Source organism: Pristiophorus japonicus, chromosome 8, assembly GCF_044704955.1.
Source record: "Pristiophorus japonicus isolate sPriJap1 chromosome 8, sPriJap1.hap1, whole genome shotgun sequence".
In the NCBI taxonomy this organism is placed as follows: Eukaryota; Metazoa; Chordata; class Chondrichthyes; family Pristiophoridae; genus Pristiophorus; species Pristiophorus japonicus.
In genome coordinates this window covers 35,757,856-35,775,042 of record NC_091984.1, presented here as the reverse complement: position 1 = coordinate 35,775,042, position 17,187 = coordinate 35,757,856, and the positions used below count along the sequence as shown (strand labels likewise).

Genomic DNA, 17,187 nt, shown 5'->3' with positions numbered 1-17,187 from the left:
TTAATGATTTAGACGAGGGGATTAAATGTAGTATCTCCAAATTTGCGGACGACACTAAGTGTGAGCTGCGAGGAGGATGCTATGAGGCTGCAGAGTGACTTGGATAGGTTAGGTGAGTGGGCAAATGCATGGCAGATGAAGTATAATGTGGATAAATGTGAGGCTATCCACTTTGGTGGTAAAAATAGAGAGACAGACTATTATCTGAATGGTGACAGATTAGGAAAAGGGGAGGTGCAACGAGACCTGGGTGTCATGGTACATCAGTCATTGAAGGTTGGCATGCAGGTACAGCAGGCGTTTAAGAAAGCAAATGGCATGTTGGCCTTCATAGTGAGGGGATTTGAGTACAGGGGCAGGGAGGTGTTACTACAGTTGTACAGGGCCTTGGTGAGGCCACACCTGGAGTATTGTGTACAGTTTTGGTCTCCTAACTTGAGGAAGGACATTCTTGCTATTGATTGAATGCAGCAAAGATTCACCAGACTGATTCCCGGGATGGCGGGACTGACACATCAAGAAAGACTGGATCAACTGGGCTTGTATTCACTGGAGTTCAGAAGAATGAGGGGGGATCTCATAGAAACATTTAAAATTCTGACGGGTTTAGACAGGTTAGATGCAGGAAGAATGTTCCCAATATTGGGGAAGTCCAGAACCAGGGGTCACAGTCTAAGGATAAGGGGTAAGCCATTTAGGACCGAGATGAGGAGAAACTTCTTCACCCAGAGAGTGGTGAACCTGTGGAATTCTCTACCACAGAAAGTTGTTGAGGCCAATTCACTAAATATATTCAAAAAGGAGTTAGATGTAATCCTTACTACTAGGGGGATCAAGGGGTATGGCGAGAAAGCAGGAATGGGGTACTGAAGTTGCATGTTCAGCAATGAACTCATGAATGAAGGGCCGAATGGCCTACTCCTGCACCTATTTTCTATGTTTCTATTCAGATAATATTCTGCTTTCCTGTTTTTGCCCCCAAAGTGGATAACTTCACATTTATCTACATTATACTGGATCTGCCATGCTTTTGCCCACTCACCTAACCTGTCCAAATCACCCTGCAGCCTCTTAGCGTCGTCCTCACAGCTCACATCGCCACCCAGCTTAGTGTCATCTGCAAACTTGGAGATATTACACTCAATTCCTTCATCTAAAATCATTAATATATAATAAACTATAAAAAAAAAGATATTTGACCCATTTGGAGTGGAAGGCTTTCAGAATTGTAGTGACTGTTAAGTAGGCCAAAGTGGCAACCAAATTACACACTGCAAGATATCACAAATGACAACTAGATGAATTATCAATTAATCTAGTTTTGGTGGTGACAGTTGTAGGGGGAATGATGGCTCGGACACTGGGAGAGCTCTCTGCTATGCACCATGGAACAGTGTGGAAGGCAGTGGAGGTTGAGCAGGCCAAGAGGAATAGGCGTGTGAAACTTTGTACAGGATAAGTTACGAGTGGCAGCAATTTGAATGAGTTGGAGATTATATGTTTTATAAAGCCTAGAAGGCCAACTGGGAGAGGATGGAGAAATTAAGAAGGCTGCCCAGTATAAAAGGGCTCGAGCGCATAGTCTAGGCAGACTCTCCAGTGCAGCAGAGAGGGAGCACAACACTGTTTAAGGTACCACCCTTTTGATGAGATTTAAGCCAAGATCGGCTTGCCTGTTCCAGTAGGATGTTAAGCACCCTACTACAGCACGCTTTGAAGTGAACTGCATATTCGCCAACATTCCTTCTTGCAATGTCACTTAATAACAGATTGATTAGTCATTCATTTAATAGCAGTTTCTGGAGTGTTGCTGGGACTTAATGGTTGCTCCATTTACTGACATTAAAAAAAAAAGTCAGTCAGTATGCTTCAGAAATAATGTGTTATGTAAAGTATTTCCAGATATTTCAACTTGAAAGGTGCTAAATAAATATAAGTAACATTATATTAAAGCCCAGGTGCTGGCTGTCCAGCCACTAAAGTAGTTTAATTACCCAGTTAACAGTTCACTGAAGATATACAATACAGAGCATGTCTGAGAGCATTCCCAGCAGTGCAGATGGTAACCAGACTGCCTACATTTTGTTTGGCGTCAATGGTCCTGAAATTCCTCAGGGATTCTACTGATCTCCCACCATAATTTCAGTGATATATTCTTACGACATCACCAAAGCACAAAACTCAAGATGGCTTCAAACTGAAACTTCCTTTTATTCTATAAACAGCAGTGGTTGCATTACCACAGTCGACTACCAGACGGAGCTTTTTTTTTACAACTTCTGGCAGAACACCCGGGGCACTGGCAAGTTTCATTTGTTTACCGTTTTGGTGGGGCTCCACCAAAACCCTCCAAGATATCTGCGCTCTTCGAATTGGCCGCTTGAGCATCCCCGATTTTAATCGCTCCACCTTTAGTAGCCGTGCCTTCAGCTGCCAAGGCCCTAAGCTCTGAAATTCCCTCCATAAACCGCTCTGCCACTCTACCCTCCTTTAAGACACACCCTTAAAATGAACCTCTGACCAAGCTTTTGGTCATCTGTTCTAATACCTCCTTATGAGGCTCGACTATCACAGAATCATAAAAATTTACAGCACGGACGGAGGCCATTTCAACCCATCATGTCCGTGCCGGCCAACAAGAGGCTATCCAGTCTGATCACACTTTCCAGCTCTTGGTCTGTAGCCCTGCAGGTTACGGCACATCCAAGTATTTTGTGAATGTGGTGTGGCTTTCTGCCTCTACAACCCTTTCAGGCATGAGTTCCAGACCTTCATCACCCTCTGGGTAAAGGAATCTCCCCTCATATCTCCTCTATACCGCACCCCCCTCTCCTATTAGTTTAAATCTATGCCCCCTGGTTGTTGACCCCACTGCCAAGGAAACAGGTCCTATCCACTCTATCCAGGCCCCTCTCAATTGTATACACCTCAATCAGGTCTCCCCTCAGCCCCCTCTGTTCCAAAGAAAACAGACCCAGCATCTCCAATATTTGCTCATAGCCAAAATTCTGCAGACCAGGCAACATTCTTGTAAATCTCCTCTGCACCTTTCCAGTCACATCTTTCCTGTAAGGTGGCGACCAGAGCTGCACGCACTACTCCAGCTGCAGCCGAACCAAATGTTTTATACAATTCAAGCATAACCTCCTTGCTCTTGTATTCCATGCCTCGACCAATGAAGGCAAGTATTCCATATGCTTCCTCGTAACCACCTTATCTACCTGGCCTGCTACCTTCAGGGATCTGTGGTCCTGCAAGGTCCCTTTGTTCCTCTACACTTTAGTGCCACACCATTTAATGTGTATTCCCTTGCTTTGTTAGACCTCCCCAAATTGCTAAAATCCATATACACTACATCATAAGCACTGCCTTCATCGTTTCTCTTGGTTACCTCCTCGAAAAATTCAATCAAGTTAGTCAGACACGACCTTTCCTTGACAACTCTATGCTGACTGTCCTTGATTAATCCATGTCTTTCCAAATGAAGATTTACTCTGTCCCTCAAGATTTTTTTCCAATAATTTTCCCACCACTGAGGTTAGGCTGACTGGTCTGTAATTACTCGATCTATCCCTTTTTAAACAAAGGTACAACATTAGCAGTCCTCCAGTCCTCTGGCACCACACCTGTAGCCAAAAATGATGGTCTGAGCCTCTGCTATTTCCTCTTTTGCTTCTCTTAACACCCTGGGATTATATTTCAACCGGGCCTGGGGATTTATCCACTTTCAAAGCTGTTAAGCTCCTTAATACTTCCTATCCCACTATGTTTACCTCGTCTAAATATTTTACAATCCTCCTCCCTCATTGCAAAGTCTGCGTCACCTGTGTTTTGTGAAAACAGATGCAAAATATTCATGATGAATCATATCCACATCTTCTGCCTCCACACACAGATTTCCTTTGTGGTATCTAATAGGCCCCACTCTCTCTAGTTATCCTCTTGTTCTTAATGTATTTATAGAACATCTTGGGGTTTCGTTGATTTTACTTGCCAACATTCTTTCGTGCGCTCTCTTTGATTTCCTGATCTCTTTTTTCAATCGCACACCTGCACTTCTTATACTCCTCTAGAGTTTCTGCAGTATGGAGCTCTCGGTATCGGTCACAAGCTTCCCTTCTTTTCTTTCTCTTACCCTGTATGTTTTATAACCCCCCCCCCCGTGAAGTGCCTTGGGGTGTTGTTTTACTATGGTAAAGGTGCTATCCGTATATAAATACAAGTTGTTGATGAGAGGGGTAATGGGGTCAGGAAAGAGCATTGCACTGGGATTAATTTGGGAGTTTGCTCTAGGAATTCTTGCTTGAGCTCTTGACAGACACAATGGGCTGAATGATCATCTTCTGTGCTGTAAATATCTACAGTTCCACAACAGAATTAAATGCACCAGAGATGTAAGAAAATTTGATTCATAAGAACATAAGAAATAGGAGTAGGCCATCTGCCCCCTCGAGCCTGCTACGCCATGCACCAGGATCAACGCTGATCTGATCTTGGCCTCAACTCCACTTCCCTGCCCTCTCCCCATAACCCTAGACGCCCTTATCTTTTAAAAAGCTGTCTATCTCCACCTTAAATATATTCAATGACCCAGCCTCCATAGTCCAGATTCCACTGGTGACTCACTAAAATTACGCCGAAAACTAATAGATGCCCTTCATAACCAACGATAATACGTTACTTCACTGATCATCTATGTGCAGCTGGTAGTATGCAATAGGTGAGACAATTCTAAACTGGGAGCCTCAGGCAGAGCTGATTTGTACTTGGATTTCACACATCAAAACTGACTGTCTGAGCTGAACCAAAGCGAGAGATCACACAAGAGGCAACAGGCTCACTGTTTGGAGCATCCCTCACAGGGCACATTATCCTCAACATTTCACACCACTCCCTGGGCTCAGACTTAATAAAAGGAGAGTGCTCAGAACATTAGAAATTACAGCATGAGGCAGCCATTTGGCCCCCATTGCTTACTCATTCTCTCTTTCCCCAGATCCTTTAATATTCCTCCTATTCAAATACTTATCCCATTCCCTTTTAAATTATGTTCTAGTCTCTGCCTCAATAGCCACCTGTAGTGAAGAATCCAGTGGTCTAATAGCTCTCAGTTGAAGAACATTCCTTCTCCTTTTCCCCCTTGGTTAAGAACATAACAAAAGAATTAGGAGCAGGAGTAGGCCATATGGGCCTGCTCTATCATTCAATAAGATCAGGTTGATCTCCACTTTCCTGCCATATTCCCATATCCCTTCATTCCTCTAGAGTCCAAAAATCTATCCATCTTGGGCTTGAATATACTCAACGACTGAGCATCCACAGTACTTTTGGGGGGGGGGGGGGAGGGAGAGAATTTCAAAGATTCACAACCTTCAGGTGAAGAATGTTGTTACTCTTGTACTCCAACACTAGCAATAAAGGCCAACATGGTTCTTCCAGTGATAGCCATTACTCTCCCTTTATTCCCCAATCAGCCACTAGTGGAAATAATCTTTCACTATTTAACCACATAAGGCCCCTAGTCACCCATACTACAAATTTAATAATTTTTCAGAAAAAGGTGTAGTGCCAGAGGACTGGCAGATAGCTAATGTAATACCTATATTTGAGAAAGGGGATAGAACATGTCCAGGGAATTATAGACCAGTCAGCTTAACATCAGTGGTAAGAAATATAATGGAATCACTACTAATTGAGAAAATGGAACATCTAGAAACCAAAAATATAATAATGAATAGTCAGAATGGATTTCAAAAGGGAATGTCTTGCTAGACCAACCTCATTGTATTTTTGAAGAAGAGGTAACAGAGAGAGTAGACAATGATAATTCAGAAGGTGTAATTTATCTCGATTTTCAAAAGGCCTTCGATTAAGGTACCCCATAATAGACTGAGGAACAACGTCGGAGAATGTAGAGTCAGGGGACAAGTAGCAGAATGGATAGCTAGCTGGCTTCAAGACAGAAAGCAGTGAGTAGGGATAAAAGGTAGCTATTCACAGTAGCAGAAGGTGGGTAGTGGTGTTCCACAAGGATCAGTGCTGGAGCACTGTTGTTCACAATTTAGACTTTGGAATCAAAAACACAATTTCTAAATTTGTGGATGACACCAAATTCGGAGGGGGTGGGGGGGGGGGGAAATAGTTAATACTGAGGAGGACTGCAACAAATTACTGGAGAACATTAATAAACTTGCAAAATGGGCATATAGTTGGCAAATGAAGTTCAACACTGATAAATGTGAGGTATTACATTTTGGTAGGAAGAATAGGGAGACCACTTATTACTTCTAGTCTAGGTGGAGTAGCAGAACAAAGGGATCTCGGAGTATAAATACACAAATCACAAAGTTGCAACACAGGTTAGCAAAGCCATAAAACAAGCAAACCAAGCACGTGGGTTTATTTTGAGGTATAAAATTGAAAAGTAAGGAAGTTTTGCTAAACCTGTATCAAACCTTGGTTAGACCCCACTTTAGGTACTGCGTCCAGTTCTGGCAGCAATATTATAAAAAAAGGATAGAGGCACTGGAGAGGTTGGAGAGAAAATTTACAGGGATGATACAGGTTGAGCCTCCCATATCCGGCACCACCCCTCATCCGGCATGATTCCGGCAGCCGGGGGGTGCAGAACACAGCCGACCTCAACCCCGACATTGGGGCCGCACCGACCCTTTGGGCCTGTCTGGGGCCCGCCGATCTCCTGCCCCCCACCCCCTCCCGACCTCGGGCCGCTTACCTCCCCTTATCCGGCAAAATCCCTTATTCAGCATAGGCCAGGTCCCGAGGGTGCCCAATAAGGGAGGTTCAACCTGTCCATATCAGGAAAGGACGAGGAGGCTGGGACTCTTCTCTTGGGAAAAAAGGCTGAGCGGTGACCTAATAGGAGGTCTTTAAAATTATGAAAGGTTTTGATAAGTGGAAACATTCCCTCTGTATCCACTCTGTGGAGAAGAGCAAAACTAGAGGACATCAATACAAGATAGTTGATAGGTCCTTACTATAAATGCACACGAGGCCCATACTTGAGAGAAGGTCACTCTGTGACCAGTAACTTTACTTGCCAGCACTGAAGTGATGAAGGTGGATGGAGTTTCCCCTTTTATACCTGAAAGTCCAGGTTAGGAGTGTCTCCCACAAGTTCACCACCTAGTGGTCAATGTTGTCACGGTGAACAACTTAGGTCAGTTTATACATGGGTTACAATGACAGTTGAATACATGACATAATCTCCCCACCCCTCCCCTGCCCCCCCCCCCCCCAAAAATCTTATTGGGATCACACGTTAAGTCTCTCTGATGGTTTACACTCCCTTGAGTTGGGGCTCCGGTTGTTGGGCGCTGGCCTAAGTGTCTGCTGTTTGCGGTGCCTCAGGCCTGTCCGGACTGCCGACAGTGACTGGGCTCTCCTCCACTTGGTTCCGGTGTTCGGTCATCTGTGGAGGAGTGAACACTACATCGTGTTCTTCCTCTGCTTCTTCTATGGAGTTGCTGAACCTCCTTTTTGTTTGATCCACATGTTTGCGGCAGATATGTCCATTGGTAAGTTTAACTACCAGAATCTTATTCCCCTCTTTGGCAATCACAGTGCCTGTGAGCCATTTATGCCCTGCAGCGTAGTTGAGGACAAAAACAGGGTAATTGACATCAATACATCGCGCCCTCGCATTCCCGTCATGGTAGTCACATTGTGACTGGCGCCTGCTCTGAACAATTTCTTTCATCGTGGGGTGTATAAGGGATAACCTGGTTTTGAGCATCCTTTTCATTAGCAACTCTGCAGGTGGGACCCGTGAGCGAGTGTGGTCAGGATCTATTGGCCAACAGGAGGCGTGATAAGCGGTTTTGCAGGGAACCCCCTTGGATTGAGCATCCCCTGTTTGATTATCTGCACTGCTCGTTCCGCCTGGCCATTTGAGGCCGGCTTGAACGGTGCCGTTCTGACATGGTTGATTCCATTTCCTGCCATGAAGTCCTGGAATTCAATGCTTGTAAAGCACGGGCCATTGTCGCTGACAAAGACGTCCGGTAGACCATGGGTGGCGAACATTGCCCGTAGACTTTCTACCGTGGCAGAGGATGTGCTTGAATTGAGAATGTCACACTCGATCCATTTGGAGTAGGCGTCTACTGCAACCAAAACCATTTTTCCCCATGAAAGGACTTGCGTAGTCCACATGGATGCGTGACCAAGGCTAAGGGGGCTTCCCTGGGCGCATTGCCCAGCTAGGCACACGTGTTGCACCTGCGAACACAAAGTTCCAGGTCTGCATCTATCCCTGGCCACCAAATGTGTGACCTGATAATTGCCTTCATCATGACAATGCCCAGGTGCTCATTGTGGAGTTCTCTGATGAACACCTCTCTGCCCATCTGGGTTTCCCTATAGTCGGCAATCGGCCTGACTCAAGAGTTCATCCTTGCGCCGGTTTGAATTGCTCAGCACATGCCCTGTACGTGGCTGCCCAGTCCCCATTCAGGACACATTTCTTGACTAATGACAGTAGCGGGTCTCTGTTTGTCCAGACTTTGATCTGACAGGCTGTCACTGGTGAGCCTTCGCTTTTGAAAGCTTCAACAGCCATGACCATCTTAGCAGCATGCTCGGTTGCCCCATCGGTGGTGGCTAGTGGGAGCCTGCTGAGTGCATCGGCGCTGTTTTCAGTGCCCGGTCTGTGCCCAGGGAAGCCCCCTTAGCCTTGGTCACGCATCCATGTGGACTACGCAAGTCCTTTCATGGGGAAAAATGGTTTTGGTTGCAGTAGACGCCTACTCCAAATTGTATAGTCATAGGCAGCTAACGTGAGTGCCCACCTCTGTATGAGGGCCGATGCATTTGCATTTATGGCCTTGTTGTCGGCCAAAAGGGACGTAAGGGGACGTGATCTATCTCCAGCTCAAATTTCCTGCCAAACAGGTACTAGTGCATTTTTTTTTTTTTAAATAGCATATACACATGCAACGCTTCCTTTTCTACCATCCCGTAGCCCCGTTCTGCCTGGGACAGACTTCTGGAGGCATAAGCTATCGGCTGTAACTGACCCTTGGCATTAACATGCTGCAACACACACCCGAGCCCATAGGACGACGCATCGCACATTAAAACAAGTTTCTTACATGGGTCATATAGCTTTAACAGATTGTTGGAGCATACCAAATTGCGTGTTCTATCAAAAGCCCTTTCCTGGCTGTCCCCCCAGACCCATTCGCGACCTTTGCGTAGAAGCACGTGTTGCAGTTCTAACAACGTGCTCAATTTGGGAAGAAAGTTACCAAAATAGTTCAGGAGCCCCAGGAACGAACGCAGCTCCGTCGTGTTACGGGGTCTGGGTGCTCTTTGGATCACTTCCGTTTTGGACGCAGGAGGTCTGATTCAGTCTGCTGCTACCCTCATCCCCAGGAATTCTACTTCTGGAGCTAGGAAGACGCACTTCGCCTTTTTCAGTCGCAGCCCTACCCTGTCCAGTCTGCGTAGCACCTCCTCCAGGTTGTGGAGGTGTTCTTCAGTATCGCAACCAGTGATGAGGATGTCGTCTTCAAAAACCACCGTTCTCGGAATCAACTTGAGGAGGCTTTCCATATTTCGTTGAAAGATCGCAGCGGCCGAGCGAATCTCGAACTGACATCTGTTGTACTCAAACAACCCCTTGTGTGTCATGATGGTGGTCAGCTTCTTCGACTCACTCGCCAGCTCCTGGGTCATGTAAGCGGAGGTCAGGTCCAATTTTGAAAAAAGTTTGCCACCAGATAGCGTCGCAAAGAGGTGCTCTGCTCTCGGTAGCGGTTACTGGTCTTGAAGTGACACCCGATTGATGGTGGCCTTGTATTCACCACAAATCCTGACCAACCCATCCGCCTTGAGCACCGGCACAATCGGGCTCGCCCAGTCACTGAATTCGACTGGCGAGATGATGCCTTCCCTCAGCAGGCGGTCCAATTCGCATTCTATCTTTTCCCGCATCACGTACGGCACCGCTCTGGTCTTGTGGTGTACTGGTCTGGCGTCCGGGTTTATGTGAATCACTACCTTGGTCCCCCTGAAAGTGCCAATGTTGGGTTGAAAGAGTCAACTTTGTCCAGACCTGTGAGCAGGATATTCGCTCCACAGAAGAAATCGAAGAAGCTACATTGACATCGCCCCATTTCCAGTTCATGACAGCAAGCCAATCCTCCCTAGTAGTGCGGGACCGTCCCCCGGGACAATCCAGAGTGGCAATATTTGTGGGTCACGACTACTGTGGTGCTACCTAGCACCGGAATGATTTCCTTTGTATATGTCCGTAGCGGTGCGTCAATCAGCAATAATTTTGGGCTCCTGGCCTTAGACGCCCACAACTTGTCGAACTGTTTGATTCTCATCAGGGACCGGCTGGCCCCCATGTCTAGCTCCATTGATACTGGGATGCCACTGGAGGAACACTTTCATTATCGGTGGCGTCCTGGTGTATGAACTGTATATGTACTCCACATGAACTCGCTGAACTTCAGCTTCCAGCGAATTCCCCCGGTGTCCATTTGGCCTCGTAGGACTTACATCGGGCCCGTCTTCCTCGTACATCAACCTGGCTGCAGGCTTCCTGCACATACACGCCAAGTGACTGCTGACATTGCTATTTCTGCAGGTATATTGCTGATACCTGCAAGCTCTGGCTGGGTGTTTACCTCCACACCTCCATGAGCCGTTATTGGAAACAGAAGGTCCATTACCAGTCGATCGTCTCTGACTGCCTCTGTAACTGTTCTTAAGCGCACCATTGACAGGTGTTGATGGCCCCATTACTGGCCGCATTGTCCCTTGCGATGGCATGAATCGCCGTTCAGCTAGCCATTGTCTTTGTTGAATTCCCCCTTTGGGTTCGACTACATGCTCGGGCATGTCCAATTGCCCATGTCTGCCTGGAGAACTGTGTGCCGCGTTAACAATGTTGACTCCCTGACCTTTTGCTGCATTTAAGCCAAGATTTTTGTCAAACATCATTCTGGTCTCTTCCTCTCCTGAAGTAAATATCTGGGCCATCAAAGCCACCTTTTCCAGGGTCAAGTCTTTGGTCTCAATCAGTTTCCTGAAAACCCCAGCGTGCCCGATTCCCTCAATAAAAAAGTCTCGCAACATCTCCGCTCTGTATCTGGGAACTTACATAGGCTCGCCAGTCGCCGGAGGTCTGCCACGAAGTCTGGAACGCTTTGCCCTTCTCGCCGCCAGTGCCTGTAAAACCGGTGTCTCGCCATGTGCATGCTGCTCGCCGGTTTAAAGTGTTCCCGATCAACTTACTGAGCTCTTCAAAAGGTCTTGTCCGTCAGCTTCTCTGGCACTAGATGGTCCTTCATCAGGGAGTACGTCCTGGATCCACAAATCATCAGGAGATGAGCCCTGCGTTTGTCGGCCTAATCCTGTCCCAACCATTCCTTCGTGATGAAACTTTGCTGTAGTCTCTCAATAAAGTCGTCCCAATCATCACCAACACAGTACCTCTCGTCTGTGCTGCTAGTGGTCATGCTCGCGTGGTTTAAATCCCAGTTTCTCATTGCCAATGATATGTTCTTACTATACTTACTTGCTATAAATGCACACAAGGCCCATACTTGAGAGAAGGTCACTCTGTGACCAGTAACCTTTATTAGCCGGCACTGAAATGATGAAGGAGCTTCCCTTTTTATACCTGAAAGTCCAGGTTAGGAGTTTCTCCCACAAGTTCACCACCTAGTAGTCAATGTTCTCACGGTGTACAACTTAGGTCAGTTTATACATGGGTTACAATGACAGTTGAATACATGACAATAGTCACCAAGAAATCCAACAGGAATTTCGGAAGAAAATTCTTTACGCAAAAGAGCGGCGAGAATGTGGAACTCGCTACCGCAGGGAGTAGTTGAAGCAAAGTGTAGATGCATTAAAGGGCAGGCTAGACAAGCACAAGGTGAAGAAGGGATAGAGGATTATGCTGATAGATTTAGATGAGGAAAGACAGAAGGGGGCTCGAGTGGAGCATAAATGCCAGCATGGATTGAGTAGCCTGTTTCTGTACCGTATATCCTATGTGATCCTATGTAAACTCCTTTACTGGCTACTCCTCCCTCAGTACAGCTCCCACTCACCACGCTGCTACTCCCAATTCTACAGGAAACATCAGATTCCACCGAATTGCCCAGTCTCCCTCCACCCAACTTGATGCCCAAATAGCAGACACCCATTCTCTCTCTCTCTCTCTCTCTCTCTCGCTGCCTAAAACCCCATACCAGAGCCCTTCTCTCCACCTGAACACCCATCCCACCCCCATTCCCAGCTTTCGGGGTGTGGGCGGGCGGGGGGGGGAAATTAAAGTCCACACATAGGGCCCAAGTTTCCACATGATTTGCGCCTGATTTTTAGGAGCAACTGGTGGAGAACGGACTATCTTAGAAATCGCAATTCTCCACATTTTTTTTCTGCAGTTCTAGTCAGGTAGAACAGTTCTACTTTGGAACAGAATTTTTTCTTCAAAAGGGGGCGTGTCCGGCCACTGACACCTGATTTCAAAGTTTCCACAGTGAAAACGCACTCCAAACTAAAGTAGAATGGAGCAAGTGAAGATTTTTGTAGAACTGAAAAAACTTGTTCTACACATTAAAAAATCAGGCGCAAGTTACAAATTAGGCGTCCAGAACGAGGTGGGGTGGGGGGGGAGCGGGGGGGGGGGGGGGGGGGGGGAGGGAACTCATTAAATTCTATAATAAATCCTTATTTATACTTATACAAATAAATCCAACCTGAATAAACATTTATAAGCAAAGAAAAGATTAAATAAACCATCTTCCTACCTGTGTGAAAGTGCTTCAGCCAGGCCTTTCGGGACCGAAGGCTGAACGGGCCGGCCCGAGACTTCAGGGCAGGGCCCGTCCCCAGCACCAGATTTACAGGTAGGTCGGGTCGGGTCGGGGAGAGGAGAGGAGGTTCAGTTCGGTTCGGGGGGAGGGAGAGAGAGGGGGAGAGAGGGAGAGAGAGAGGGGGGGAGGAGAGAGAGGGGGGGAGGAAGAGAGAGGGGGGGGAGGAAGAGAGAGGGGGGGGGGAAGAGAGAGGGGGGGGGAAGAGAGAGGGGGGGGGAAGAGAGGGGGGGGGAAAGAGAGGGGGGGGGAAAGAGAGGGGGGGGAAGAGAGGGGGGGGAAGAGAGGGGGGGGAAGAGAGGGGGGGGAAGAGAGGGGGGGGAAGAGAGGGGGGGGAAGAGAGGGGGGGGAAGAGAGGGGGGGGAAGAGAGGGGGGGGAAGAGAGGGGGGGGAAGAGAGGGGGGGAAGAGAGGGGGGGGAAGAGAGGGGGGGGAAGAGAGGGGGGGGAAGAGAGGGGGGGGAAGAGAGGGGGGGGAAGAGAGGGGGGGGAAGAGAGGGGGGGGAAGAGAGGGGGGGGAAGAGAGGGGGGGGGAGAGAGGGGGGGGGAGAGAGGGGGGGGGAGAGAGGGGGGGGAGAGAGAGAGAGGGGGGAGGAGAGAGAGGGGGAGGAGAGAGAGGGGGGGAGGAGAGAGAGGGGGGGAAGAGAGGGGGGGAGAGAGAGAGAGAGAGGGGGGGAGAGAGAGAGGGGGGGAGAGAGAGAGGGGGGGAGAGAGGGGGGGGGAGAGAGGGGGGGGGGAGAGAGAGAGGGAGGGAGGGGTCAGGTCGGAGAGGGGGGGGGGAGAGAGGGGGGGGGGAGAGAGAGAGGGAGGGAGGGGTCAGGTCGGGGAGGGGGAGGTCAGGTCGGATCCAGTCGGGGGGGAGCGGGAGCAGGAGCACGGGTCGGGTCGGGTCCAGTCGGGGGGGCGGGGGAGAGGGAGCAGGAGCAGGTCGGGTCCAGTCGGGGGGGCGGGAGCGCGGGTTGGAGCGCGGGTCGGGTCGGGTCGGGTCGGGTCCAGTCGGGGGGGGGGGGGGGGGGGGGCGGGAGCAGGAGCGCGGGTCGGGTCAGGTCCAGTCCGGGGGGGGGGGGGAGCTGGAGCAGGAGCAGGAGCACGGGTCGGGTCCAGTCGGGGGGGGGGGGGGGGGGGGTCGGGTCGGGAGGCAGGAGCGGGGGGGGGAGAGCGGGTGTCGGGTCTGGTCGGGGGGAGCAGGAGCTGGCCGTGGGAGGAGCCTTATTCACGCAGCCCCAGTGAAGCCATTCGGCCAGGGCTAGGGGCTGCGTGCTTCGGGCCCCTCCCACACAGTTTCGGGTGCCTGGAGCTACTGCACTTGCGTGCCCACTGTAGCGCGCATGTGCAGAGGTCCCGGCACTGTTTTCAGCGCAGGGACCTGGCTCCGCCCCCCCACAGCTCCTGCTGCCGCGCCGAGGGCCAGATTACCTGCAGGGAGGTGGAGAATACTGAGGGTTTTTTAGGCGCACTTTGTGGCGCGAAAAACGGGCGTCCAGCTCGGAGGGGCGCCCGTTTTTTATCGTGTGAAAACTTGGGCCCAGCCCGGCTGCAGTCTCGGTGGGCTGGCAGCCCTCGTGTGCACTGAGCAGTGCGGTTTCTGAAGTGGATACCCAGCAAATGGGCAGCGCTCGCCGTCACCTGCGGGATAAAGCATTCAGGAATCTCCGGGCACCTCTATTATGGAGCAAGGAAGCTCTCAAACATCTCCAGCTCGTAGCTTTCGCTCGTAATTGTTACTGAGAAAGGAAAGCATCCGAATAGCATATCTGGAGTAAATAATAATCACACCTCCAGGTGGGAATAAGATCCCTGGATCAGGAAACTGACAAGCAGTCCACATTGAAAGATGCAGTATCGTTGACACAGTTACCACCGACATTGGAAAAGTGGGGTGAAGTGCACTCCGCCGCCAAACAGATTGACTGCAGGGACGAAGATCACACTGTTCAAATCCAGCAGAGCTGGGTTAGCTTGTGTTTCACTGCATTAAAAACTTCCTCCCACCACCCCCTCGTATTAGAAGCTCACCTGATTGGAAAATACTACACTTACCTTACCGTGGCTCAACAGCAGACTGATGAGAGACTGAGAGGTTGTCAGAGTACTCTTACTCCAGCAGACGCTTCCGCCCTCTCAATCACATGATGTCATCCTTCGCAATTTCAGCCCTGCCTTCCGACTTTCTCGTACTGGGAATTAATGACAGCAGTCCGATGATCGGCGGATTCAAATATTTGTTATTGCAATCTGTCCCCATTGGCAACTGAGCAGGTTTACGTCAGTCAGTGGTAATTCCCCAAATGAATTAAATAAAAATAAGACTACCCAGTACTGTGTGAAACGAAATGACAATGTCACATTGTGTAAAATTGAACTCTTTGCTTACAACTATTTTTGTGTATACAATAAACAAGTGGTTAAAGGGGGCACACTCCAAAAACTTTCAAATACCACCTTGTTTTTTGCTTTTTTGTTTTTTTGTGAGGGCACTAAAAACACAAATTATACAAGTGCCCCCTGGCTAAAAGGGGGACGGGAGACTAAAACCGACAAACTTAAACAAAATAAATTTTTGACTCTTTGCTTACAACTATTTTAGTTGCATCCATAAATCTGTAAATCAAATGCCTCTTTTTTAAAGGGGTAAATTGGATGGCAATCTTTAATACAAGTACCCCCTTGTTTTTTTTGAGGGCAACAAAAACACAAATTATACAAATGCCCCCTGGCTAAAAGTGGGGGGGGGCACTAAAACCGACAAACGAATTAAACTTTAGACTCTTTGCTTACATTACTGAGTTAATGTTAATTGATCCAACAGTTGTGTGCTGGAACAGAGGACACGAGAGCTCAATATTTTAATTAGTTCAATAGATAAAACGCATTTATTGACCACAGCTACAGGTGCTTGATTCAAAGTGAGGTGTTTTTACATCTAATTTAGGGGGTGGGGAATTGCTCTATTTTTGTGTGGATGGTTAGAATGATTTGCTTACTTTTAGAGTGTTGGTCTCTTTGCCGTGCTTGTAGCTATTCCTAGAATATGGAATATATTTTAACGTTGGCTGTGTAATTAGGAGTTAGTATTTAATTGGAAGCCTTAATCAAATCAATGTAAAACTGTGAAAAGCAAGAATATTAAAAACGATATCTAATTAACACAGATCACCCTTTATTCAAAGTCAATATGCTCTAATTTTACTGGATTGAGGAAGGAGGATATCGTCCCATTCAAATTGGGTGCATCACAAAGCTGTGGTACGCCCGAATTACCTCATTCCTAATGTCATATCATGATGACAAAGCAAAAATTCATCAGTGTATTTTCATAACATTTCAATTACACACAACATTCAACAGCTTTCCTCATAGGTGGGGGTGTAAAGAAATGTTAATTGGCTCTGAAATTACACCATGAAATACTTGGATGCACATGCTTATCCTTATCGTCTGAAAATAATCTTTATTCTTTAAGCAGATGCATTAAATCATTTAAAATAAAATAGTGAAAGGAATTTCAGAATAATACAATACAATTCGGCGCAGACTTGACGGACTGAAGGCTCTTCTGTGCTGCACTACAGGGCTCAATTTTACCGGGTCATTTGTGCCGTTTTTTTTGGTGCGTGCTGTTTTGTTTGCCATATTTATTTTTTTCAGAGTTTCCTCATGCGATCTACACTGGCTTAACTGACTTAGTTACGATTTTTCTAGTTTTTTTTTACCTCATATCTGCGCCGGTTTTTATAATTTTTCGCAGTTTTGCCAACACTTTTTTCCTCCTAGGTTGGCATATCAGGCCACTCCCGAAAAACCTTCGGGGCACTTAAGAAAACCAGCGTACATTGAGAAATTGGTGCTGAAAGATGCCATTGTTTTTAATCGAAATTTTGGAAGGAGTCAAGAACACTGTCAAAATCAATAATAAAGTTCAACTTTTTTTTAACCTGTCAATGTCGTAAATGGAAGTTTGTTGGATTTCAGAAGTTTTTTCTTTTAAACTCACTCACACGCCACCAGCCTTGAAGCAGGGCTGGAGGGTCGTAGCTTTGGCCGGCAGAATCGGCCCACACCCGCACACAAGGGGCTTGGGGCTCAGCTACAAAACAAGCTGTGGGGGGAGGAGAAAGAGAGCAAGGTGCCGATCGGAAGCTTTATGCAGACTGAGCCCAGGGAGCGAATTGCTAATCGGAAGGCTTCTGAAGATTGCAATGAATGTGGGCGGCAGGGGGGGGGGGGAGTTGGTGGTGGAGAGAGAGAAGGGGAGAAGTCACAAGATTGCAATTAGTTAAGGGAGTGGGGGGAACAGAGGAACAAATTATGGAACTGATTCAGTTTTAATGT

General features: G+C 47.8%; 1 protein-coding gene across 3 annotated transcripts in view; it reads right to left on the bottom strand.

Annotated features, from left to right (window-relative positions):
* LOC139268469 (putative ferric-chelate reductase 1) overlaps positions 1-15,036 on the bottom strand; it is a 63,163-nt gene extending 48,127 nt beyond the window's left edge. Inside the window, exon 1 of one of the 3 annotated variants that reach the window (XM_070886673.1) lies at positions 14,896-15,036. The gene's annotated coding sequence lies outside the window, so the exon portion shown is untranslated. Of the gene's footprint in view, positions 1-1,042; positions 1,146-14,895 lie in introns of those variants that run through there. The other 2 variants (XM_070886671.1, XM_070886672.1) reach the window with 2 other exon arrangements.
* Between the last annotated feature and the right edge of the window lie 2,151 nt (positions 15,037-17,187).